Source organism: Ailuropoda melanoleuca, chromosome 1 (assembly GCF_002007445.2).
Source record: "Ailuropoda melanoleuca isolate Jingjing chromosome 1, ASM200744v2, whole genome shotgun sequence".
Lineage (NCBI taxonomy): Eukaryota > Metazoa > Chordata > Mammalia > Carnivora > Ursidae > Ailuropoda > Ailuropoda melanoleuca.
The window spans coordinates 132585639-132596399 of NC_048218.1; the positions used below are offsets into that span (position 1 = coordinate 132585639).

Here is a 10761-nt window from a genome sequence, read left to right on the forward strand (position 1 = left end):
AAACAAAGGATCATATGAGAGTACTATGAACAGATTCCAACAAACTGGACAACTTAGAAGAAATAGACAAATTCCTAGAAATTTGCAATCTTCTAAGACTAAAGCGTGAAGAAATAGAAAACATGAATAGACTAATTACTAGTAAGGAGATTGAATCCGTAATCGAAAACCTCCCAACGAAGTCCAAGACCAGATAGCTTAATTGGGGAATTCTACCAAACATTCAAAGAAGATTTAATACCTATCCTTCTCAAACTTTTCCAAAACATTGAAGAGGAGGAAAGATTCTAAATTCATTTTATGAGGTCAGCACTATCCTAATACCAAAACCAGATAAGGACACCACAAAGAAGAAAATTATGGGCCAATATTCCTGATGAACATAGATGCAAAAATTTTAACTAATACATTAGCATACTAAATTTAACAATATATTAAAAGGATCATATGCTGCGATTAAGTAGGTTTTATTTCAAGGGATGCAAGGATGGCTTAACACCCAGAAATCAAATACAAATCATTATACAGCACATTTAAAAAATGAAGGATAAAAATCATATGATCATCTTAATAGATGCAGAAAAAGCACTTGATAGAATTCAATATCCATTTATGATAAAGACTTTCAACCAAATGCGTAAAGAGGGATAATACTTTAACATAATGAAGGCCATGTATGACAAACCCACAGCCAATATTACAGTCAATGGTGAGGAGATGAAAGCTTTTTATCTAAGATGAGGAATAAGACAAGGATGCCTACTCATGCCACCTTATTCAACATAGGATTGGAAGTCCTAGTCATAGCATATAGGCAAGAAGATTTGAATGAATGAACAAATGAACAAATGAATGAATGAATGACATCCAAATTGGAAAGGAAGAAATAAAAACTACTTGCAGATGACATGATAGATATGTTTTCTACATATAGAAAACCCCAAAGATGCCACTAAAATCTTAGAATTAATTAATGAATTCAGTAAAGTTGCATGATACAAAATTAATATATAAAAATCTTGTTTCTATATACTGATAATGGAGCTATCAGAAAGAGAAATCAAGAAAACAATCCCTCTTACAACTACATAAAAAGAATAAAATACCTAGCAATAAATTTAATCAAGAAGGTGAAAGACCTGTACACTCAAATCTATAAGACCCTGATAAAAGAAATTGAAGGCACAAATAAATGGAAAGATTCCATGCTCATGGATTAGAAGAATATGGTTAAAATGTCTATAGTACTTAAAGCAATCTACAGATCCCATATCATCCCCTATCAAAATTTCAATAATGTTTTTCTTTTTTTCTTTTTTTGAGATTTTATTTATTTATCTGAGAGCAAGAGCAAAAGAGAGAGAGAAGAGAGGGAGAGGGAGAAGCAGACTCCCTGCAGAGCAGAGACCCCACCCCCCCAACGCAATGCAGGGCTCAATCCCAGGATCCTGAGATCATGACATGAGCAGAAGGCAGACCCTTAACTGACTGAGCCACCCAGGCGCCCCTCAATAATATTTTTCACTAAATTTTTCAGTGATTCTAAAATTTGTATGGAACCATAAAAGACCCCAAATAGCCAAAATGATTTGAGAAGGAAGAACCAAGCCAGAAATATCATTCTCCCTGATTTCAAACTCTATTATAAAGCCAAAGTAATCAAAACAGTAAGGAATTGGCATAAGAAGCAGACACATAGGGGCGCCTGGGTGGCTTAGTCATTAAGTGTCTGCCTTTGGCTCAGCGTGTGATCCCAGTGTTCTGGGATCAAGCCCCACTTCGGGCTCCTCCGCTGGGAGCAGACTCCCAGCTTGTGTTCCCACTCCCGCTGCTTGTGTTCCCTCTTGCTGGTTGCCTCTCTTTCTGTCAAATAAATAAAATCTTAAAAAAAAAAAGACACAGACACATAGATCAGTGCAACAGGATAGATAGCTCAGAACTAAACACATGCATATGTGGGCAATTAATTTACACCAAAGGAGGCAAATGGGGAAAGGACAGTCTCTTTAGTAAATGATGTTGGGGGAAAATGATGTTGGGAAAACTGGACAGTTACATGCAAATAATGAAACTACCTTACATCATAAACAAAAACTAACTCAAAATTGATTACAGATTTGAATGTAAGACTGGAAACCATGAACCCCCTGGAAGACAGCATAGGCAGTGAACTCCTTGACATCTTAGTGATGTTTTTGTTTTGTTTTGATCTGACTCCAAAAGCAAGGGAAATGAACAAAAATAAACAAATGAAACTACATTAAACTAAAAACCTTCTGTACAATGTGGAGGAAATCAACTAAAAAATGAAAAGCCAACCTACCGAATGGGAGAAGATATTGCAAATTATATATCTGGTAAGGGGTACTACCCAAAATAAGTTTAAAGAAACATAATAGTAAAAACCAAAAAGTTGGATTTAAAAATGACCAGAAGACTGAATAGACATTTTTCCAAAGAAGACATACAGATGGCCAGCAGGTACATGAAAGGATGCTCAGCATCACTAATAAATCAGGCAAATGCAAATCAAAACCACATTGAGATAATCACCTTACTCCTGTCAGAATGGCTATTATAAAACAAAACAAAATAAAAAAAAAAAAACAAGAAATATGCTGGAAAGTGGTGGAAAAAGGGGGACTGTCATGCACTCTTTGTGGGAATGTAAGTTGGTGCAGCCACTAAGGAAAATAATATGAAGGTTACTCAAAAATGTAAAAATACAGCTACCATATGATCTAGCAAATCCACTTCTGGGTATGTATGTATGTATTTATTTATTGTGCACATTTGGCATATTATTTATCATTCTAGTCTTTTTAAAAAATTAACATAAAATATTATTATTTGTTTCAGGGGTACAGATCTGTGGTTCATCAGTCTTAGACAATTCTTAGTGCTGACCATAGCACATACCCTCCCCAATGTCCATTACCCAGCCACCGCATCCCTCCCACCCCCCTCCGTGATCTCACTGATATGTAGAATTTGAGAAACAAGGCAGAGGATCATGAGGGAAGAGAGGAAAAAAATGAAACAGGACGAAAACAGAGAGGGAGACAAACCATAAGAGACTCTTAATCTCAGGAAACACTTCTGGGTATTTATTCAAAGACAACAAAAACACAAAAACAATATACACACCCCTTTGCTCATTGCAGCATTATTTACAATAGCCAAGATACGAAAGCAATCTGTGTCCATCAGTGGATGATGAATAAAGAAAATGTGACATATATATGAAAATAAAATAAATAGTAAAAATAAATAAAATATTGCCATTTGCAACAACATGGATGGTCCTTGAGGGTATTACACTAAGTGAAATGCCAGATAAAGAAAGACGAATATGTTATAATTTCACTTATATGTGGAATCTAAATGAACAAACAAAACAAAACCCAGACTCACAGATACAGAGAACAGATAGGTGGTTGCCAGAGGGGAGAAGGGTTGGTCAGGCAGGGGGGAAAAAAAAGGTAAAGGGGATTAAGCAGTACAAACTCCCAGTTAAACAATAAATAAGTCAATGCGAGGCAGTGTCCAGCACAGAGTTAGTAATAGTATATTAACTTTGTAAGGTGACAGCTAGTAATAGGCTTATTGTGGTGACCATTTACCCATGCACACAAATATTGAATCATTATGTTGTGCACCTGAAACAAATGTAATATTTTATGTGAATTATACTTCATTTTAAAAGAGTAGTAAATGCAGATTTTTAAAGTTTATTAAAGGAGAAAAAGCAAGCAAGTGACCTTAATTATTTCACTTCCTCATCCCTTCTCTTTAGCGTTCATACTATTTAGAAGCATTTTTTTTAAGCTTCAGTATTCTTGGGGTCTGCTTTGCTCTAGGAGAATTGCACACCATCCGCCTCAGGAAGTTACCTCTAAAAGTTATATACCTCTTTATATTTTGTGTTGTTTTTTCCCTTCCTTACCCATTGCTAATTTGAGCAAAGCTGGACAGTATGTATCTAATACTTTGGCTTAATGGAGACAGTATGCTTCTGCTGGTAGTTTGGAATAAGGATATAAGGGTAATAATGGTATGGCTGCTTATGTTGGAGCTAAGAGAAGAGTCACATATTAATCATCTCATTCATAATTGTTTTTTTCTCTTTGTTCCCATTATTTGTATGCCTCTATTTCAGCCCTTAAGAACATCTTGAACTTGCATTTTGCTATTTATTTCTTCATCATTGCAATGGAAAAGTAGCTCTTGTTTCTTCTACATTAACTTTTCAAATTCTTGAGGGTAGGTGCTATGGCTTGCTCATTTTGTATTCTATTCTGTGTCTACCATAGTGGCTAAGTATAGATTTAGCAACTTCATTGCTTTTCTTAAATTGTATTTCTGTCTTCTTTGGTTTAATTTTTCCCCACCTAAAATGTATTACAGTGACCTCGTAACTTAATTCCATTATATTTATTTATGATCTTTTTCCAGATAACAAAGACCAATTTGAATTTTGAATGTGTTTTCTGCCAACTTGCTGCTAGCTCTGAAACCCAAATGGGTGTGATATTTAATCTCTCATTGATGAAAACATGAAACGGCCTCTATGAAATATTATTTATGACTGAAGGTCAGAGCATTGATTCATTGGTATTTACTTTTTGGTATGTCCCCACAGCTAATTGCACACCAACTTAATAGTTTTATAGTTTGATAGCATTTATTAGTTTAGCACTAATATTCCACATTGAGGAAAGATAAAAATGCTTCCAAAGTCCAAGTAAAGCAAAAATAAAAGGGTGTTATTTAACATCTCAGGCTAATACTGTCTCATAGAAGACAAAAATATAAACAAAATATACATATTGAGGAACAATTTACTTAAAAATATTTTTTTTTTCTGTAGAGGCCTCCTTTAAGATTATTTCCACAAAACACTTAATGGTAGAACACTTTCATATGAAAATGCAGCAGGAAAATGAACAATTAAATGTGTAAAGATCTATATTATTCCATAAATTTATTTCTTTTCAAATTATTTAAAAAGGGTAATGTGTTCCAAAAATACTTATTGATCATGTACTATTGAACAAGTGCTATTCTTATGCTGTGGGGATGCAAAATTAAAAAACAGACACAAATCTCTCCCCTCACAGAACTTTACATCCTAGAGAGAGAAGGAAATAAATACATAAATATGGTACTAATGGCTTTGGAGAAAAATTGAAGCAGAGATTAGGGAAATGTGGTGCTGTAATTTCAAATAGGGAGTGTGGGGGTGGGGTGCTCACAGAGAAGTAAGGATCTGAGAGCTGGAGTTGAGTAGGTAACAGGAAGACCACACAGGCGGCTTGGAAGAGACTGTTAGCATGGAGGTGGGATGCACATGACCCTGTTAGAGATGTATTTGAAGCTATAGCTGACAGGATTTGCTAACAATTAGATGGAATCTGTGATTAAAATTGAGGAATTCAGGGTGATCAAGGTTTTGGTAAAGAACTTAGATTACCTGTGTAAGTCGAGAAAAATACAATTGAGGTCCAGCTCTACATATTTTTATTGTCTCATAAATTTTTGGAAATTCTGACTGTAATAAGATGAAATAACTTATTTCACATGATATGATTTTTTTCCCTTTATTACTTAAGGTATTTTAATGTTCGAGTTATTTGGTTTGTCTTTTCTTTCGTACTTTGAAATTTTGTTTCTTCTACATTAACTTTTCAGATTCTCAGTGTAAAACCTCTGCTGTACAGGCACCTGGGTGGTTCAGTTGGCTAAGCGACTGCCTTTGGCTCAGGTCATGATCCTGAGTTCCAGGATCCAGTCCTGCATCAGGCTCCCTGCTCAGTGGGGTATCTGCTTCTCCCTCTGACCCTACCCCCTCTTGTGCACTCTCTCTCTTTCTCAAATAAATAAATTAAATCTTTTCAAAAAAAATAAATAAATAAAACTTCTACCAATCTATACTATTCTTCTTAATTGATTTACCATTTGTGTGACTGAACTTAGGGAAGAGTTTTCAAAATACACTATTTAATATTAAACCATATGACCATTATAGTGTGGCTGAGGGTCCAAAATGAAGCACATTTATTGATGAACATTTTTAGCATTGTACTAATTTTTCAATATTTAATCTTAATTATTCACATCCATATTTTGTGGTAGATAAAACTTTCTTCTAATTTAAAGATTAAAAAATTAAGTCAAGATTAGTTAATGCATCCAAGGCTATGCAGCTAATAAATTGTGAAATAGTATGGAAATGGGTGGCAGAGAAATCTTTCAGGTCTATGTTATTAATACACAAAATCCATAGGACTTATTAACTACTTACACAGCCGTAGTCTGTCTTCCAAAGTAGAACATGAAAGAGCACAATAACTAATTGATACATCATTTTAGTTTGTTGGTAAGATGAATAGCTACAGGTTTAGCATAATTAAATTTTAGGCATAGTGTCTGTAGATCACTTTTGCTAATTGATTTGTAAATCATGTAATCTCTTGGAAGTCTTCCATTTCTCAGTTACGATTTACAATTTTACTTAGTGAAAACAGTGTTAGACTTATCAGGGATCCTGGGTTCAGTCCCAGGTCTATGATTTGCTAGTTTTGTCATCTTGGCAAATGTATATTCTCTGTGTCTCATTTCCTCATTAGTAAAATGGAAATATAAAAATTTTCCTGTTTCATTTTGTCATGGTGATCAAATAAGATAGCTTCTGTGAAAGCCCTTCAAAAGTTAGACTGTGCTCGAAGCTGGAAATATCAGAAGGTAATATAGCTGCATAGAATTTTTTTTTAAGTCCCAAGGGAGGATTACTGAACTGTAAAATATTTGATTTTACATCGAGTCCTGCTGACATTTCAAGCTTTGAGCACAGTGCAGCATGCAAATTTGACTGGATTTCCTTCTCCAAGTGCAACAGTTCTTTGTTAGGTACTTTATTGTATAAAGGTTAAAGACCTCAGAAAACAGAACAAAACAAAACAAAACAAAACAATAACAACAACAACAAAAAGACAAAAACAAAACAAAAACAAAATTTTTTACCTTAAAGAGATTTGGCTCCAAGGGGTGCCTGAGTGTTCTGTTGGTTAAGTGGCTGCCTTCAGCTCAGGTCATGATCCCAGCTCCCTAACCCCCTACCACCGCACCCCCCACCACCCGGCGTGTCAGGCTTGCTGCTCAGCTGGGAACCTGCTTATCCCTCTCCCTCTCTCTACCTGTCGCTCTGCCTACTTGTGCTCTCTCTCTCTCTGTTAAATAAATAAATAAAATCTTAAAAAAAGACAGAGAGAGTGATTTGGCTCCCAGGTCCCTCTGAGAAAAACAATTTACAATCAGGAAAAAACTGCCAAGCTCATTTCATTTCCTACAGGATTTGCGTACCTGCAACTTTTGCAGTCTGTCCTCTGGGAGAGCGGAGTCCTAGTCTAAACTATTCACTTGCAGAATTAGGTAGCTTTAGTCTGTTGCTTTATCCCTCCAGATTGCATTTTCCTAACTTCTAAACGTAATAACAAATGAAATCAGTTCTCAAGTTGTGTCAATATATATTTCATTGGTCATGATTAGCTATAAAGTAGGAAGGAAATAATTTATTACTAATCAGAATCCTGATATTTGTAGATCATTTGCATTTCTTTTTCAAATAAATTAGCAAATTTTCTGTTTGTGCCTTTACATGGATTAAAAAAAGGGTGGTTCCTAAGTATGATGTACAAATTACTTCTATATGTGTGCATCGTGATGGGAAAATTATTGAGAATCAATGGTTTAGAACAAAGGATTTCTAAATCTACTTCTAAAATGCTTCATAATTCAAACTTTTCAATTATTTTTTTCTAAAATGTTCACTTCTGTGGGTACCTAAGGACAGCAAGGTATAAGTGAGACCTTGATTATTGGTTATGATGAAATGGGGGTTAGGAGAACAAGAGAAATGGTATCAACTTGTTGTCATACAGGTGAATGCAAGGTATGATTAGATGTGAATGCAAGGTATGATTAGTTGTGAAAGCAGAAAATGGGAGAGCTTGTCAATCAAGAGTCTACAGGGGACATTTTTTTTTCTTTTCTTAACATCAACACCCCTTGAAAGAATCACCTACTTTGATTATCTCCCGTTTCCTTCCTATATCTCTAAATCTATTCTAATTAGACTTCTTATACACCCTCCACCTCTGCGNAGATGTGAATGCAAGGTATGATTAGTTGTGAAAGCAGAAAATGGGAGAGCTTGTCAATCAAGAGTCTACAGGAGACATTTTTTTTTCTGTTCTTAACATCAACACCCCTTGAAAGAATCACCTACTTTGATTATCTCTAAATCTATTCTAATTAGACTTCTTATACACCCTCCACCTCTGCGCTTTAACCAAGTCGATCTTCATGAAGAGACTAATAACGTCTGTGTTGATAAATCCAATAGTCAAGAATCTTGTCTTCATAGTTGATTTATAAAACAGTGTTTAATGGCATGCTTGGAAATCTTTATTCCCCTGTTTTTGGTCTACAACACTAACCTGGTTTTTCTCTACCCACCCACTCCCCAGATGTCTCCTCTTCTTCTCAAATCTTCAGAGGCTGATATGACACAGGATTAAGAACTTAGTGTACGACCACTATAATTTAGAGCATCTGATCCAGAAAATCTTGAGGATAAAGAGAGCAAATCAATGCTATGGTTACTGAGGGTTGAATTTTACGGTACTCTTAAATGTTGGAGTGAAGGATGTTTTTGTTGTCAACCAGAAGTAGCCCGTGCTCTACAAGGTGTTGGCATCAATGTGGGATTGTCTTGGGTCCTTGACAGTATGGTCACTCACATGCAGGGGCAAAGAGACCCAAGCAGCAAGAAGCCAGAGGTGTTCAAGGGCTTCTTAGGGACTTCAAAATTATTTGCCAACAATGATCTGAAACAGAGATTTATCCGAGTTAAGGGAACTACAGGTGGAAGAACCCAGGAAAACCTTTAAAGTGCTCCACTAGAAAGAAATGCTTCTAAATATTTGTCAGCCCCAGGACTAGTTTATAATAGCAGCACACAGTGAAAACTGTCTTATTCTACTTCTCTCTCCCATAGTTGAAGGTAGACAGAGCAGGAAGACACAGGAGCCAAGTACTCTTCCCTCCAAATGTCAAAGAATACCAATTGCCAGCAAGGTGGAAAGGAAGTCTGCTTGTAACAGGGATTTAGGTATTAAATGACCTCTTGGGCTGGATTATTTTTTTCGGATTTGATCTTCCCTGTTTTCACTAAAAGTGATTATAGGACCCTTGGTTACTAAAAAAAAAAATAACAGAAAAGTGACGAGACCTTCCCAAATTTTACCTGGTGGCACAGAAAAAGATGTATCACTTAAATAAATGTTGAAGGGAAAATGGGAGACAGAAATAGTTACATTTTGATTATAATTTTACATTCTATATATTATGGTTCTGTGATATGTATGCAGAAACATATACTTCCTTACTAATATATAATATGTATATTCTTCCCTGACTTTGACTTCCATAAGAATCTGACAATATAATTTAGAATAACATAAAGTCAACAGCTAAAGCATTAAAGATAATACTTTAACTCTGAGCATTCCCTGTTATTTTTATGCTTGTTTATTTAAAACATATTACAAAATTCTAGTTAAATGATGAAAACCTAATTCTAGCTCTTGGTGTGCTTTTTTGGGTTTACCTAAATTTTTAGCCTGTGTCTTGCACTCCCCTTCGCTCATTTTGTCCATCCCCTTAGCCTCCCTTTCCGTCTGGCAACCATCAGTTTAATTCTCTGTCTTTATAGATTCTGCTCTTTGTTCATTTGTTTTGTGTTTTAGATTCCACGTATGAGTGAAATCATATGGTATTTGTCTTTCTCAGTCAGACTTATTTCAGCATAATACCCTCTAGGTCCATCCATGTTGTTTTTATGGAATCTTCTGTAATGTTCTTATGACCTAGTGGAAGAACATTTTTTAAATTAAACAAATAGGGATATGAACTGAGGTTGTGCCACTTAATGGCTGTTTGACTTTGAACTTCAGTATAATCATCAGTAAAATAATAAAAAAAATCAACCTTTAGGATTACTTACAAACATTTTTTAAAACTTCCTTATACTTAAACTTCCTTTCCTATATCTCTTTACTCATTAGGTAAGAAGCAATGTAGAAATTAAATTCCTTCCTGCGTTATTCAGGCTTCTTTGTATGCAGGCTTTTCTTGGCTTATTCTTACTCTTAATAGAATATTCACGTGGTCATAAGCAAGTATTTAGCTTTCTTTGCTTTCTCCATTATAACATTATCTTTAAACAACTATCTCTCTGCTTTTTCCAATTGTAGGCATCTGATATGAAGCATCAAATCTACTAAATCATTTTGAGTTTTCTGAAACTCTAGAAAGAGGTTGGGGATAAAGTTGTTTACTTAGCTTTTCTTTTCTAGCTTAAAATCAGATATACTGACATTCATCTGCACAATTGCCTAGATAGATAGTAAAACACTCTTTCACGCATTGCGAATTCCCATGGGGTGAGATTCATCTGCTTCACGTTATTGCAAATCCCTGCCACGTGGATGGTTTACATCATGTTAACTTTAAAAGGGTCTGAAATGGTGTTTTGCAGAGACAGAGGAGAAAGGGGTTGGATCAACTGTCTCTAATAAATAAGTGATCTCCTAGTATTTAACACTGAGTTATTTTAATTTATTCATTTGAAATTGCCTTTGTGCATTGAAAGCAGAGGATCAAAACTGAATTTGGTTTTCCCAGAATGGTGTATTCTAG

The 10761-nt window shown here is 35.2% G+C and overlaps 1 pseudogene; it reads left to right on the forward strand.

Annotated features, from left to right (window-relative positions):
• Positions 1 to 663: 663 nt before the first annotated feature.
• Positions 664 to 10761, forward strand: part of LOC100465238 — a 179776-nt pseudogene continuing 169678 nt past the window's right edge.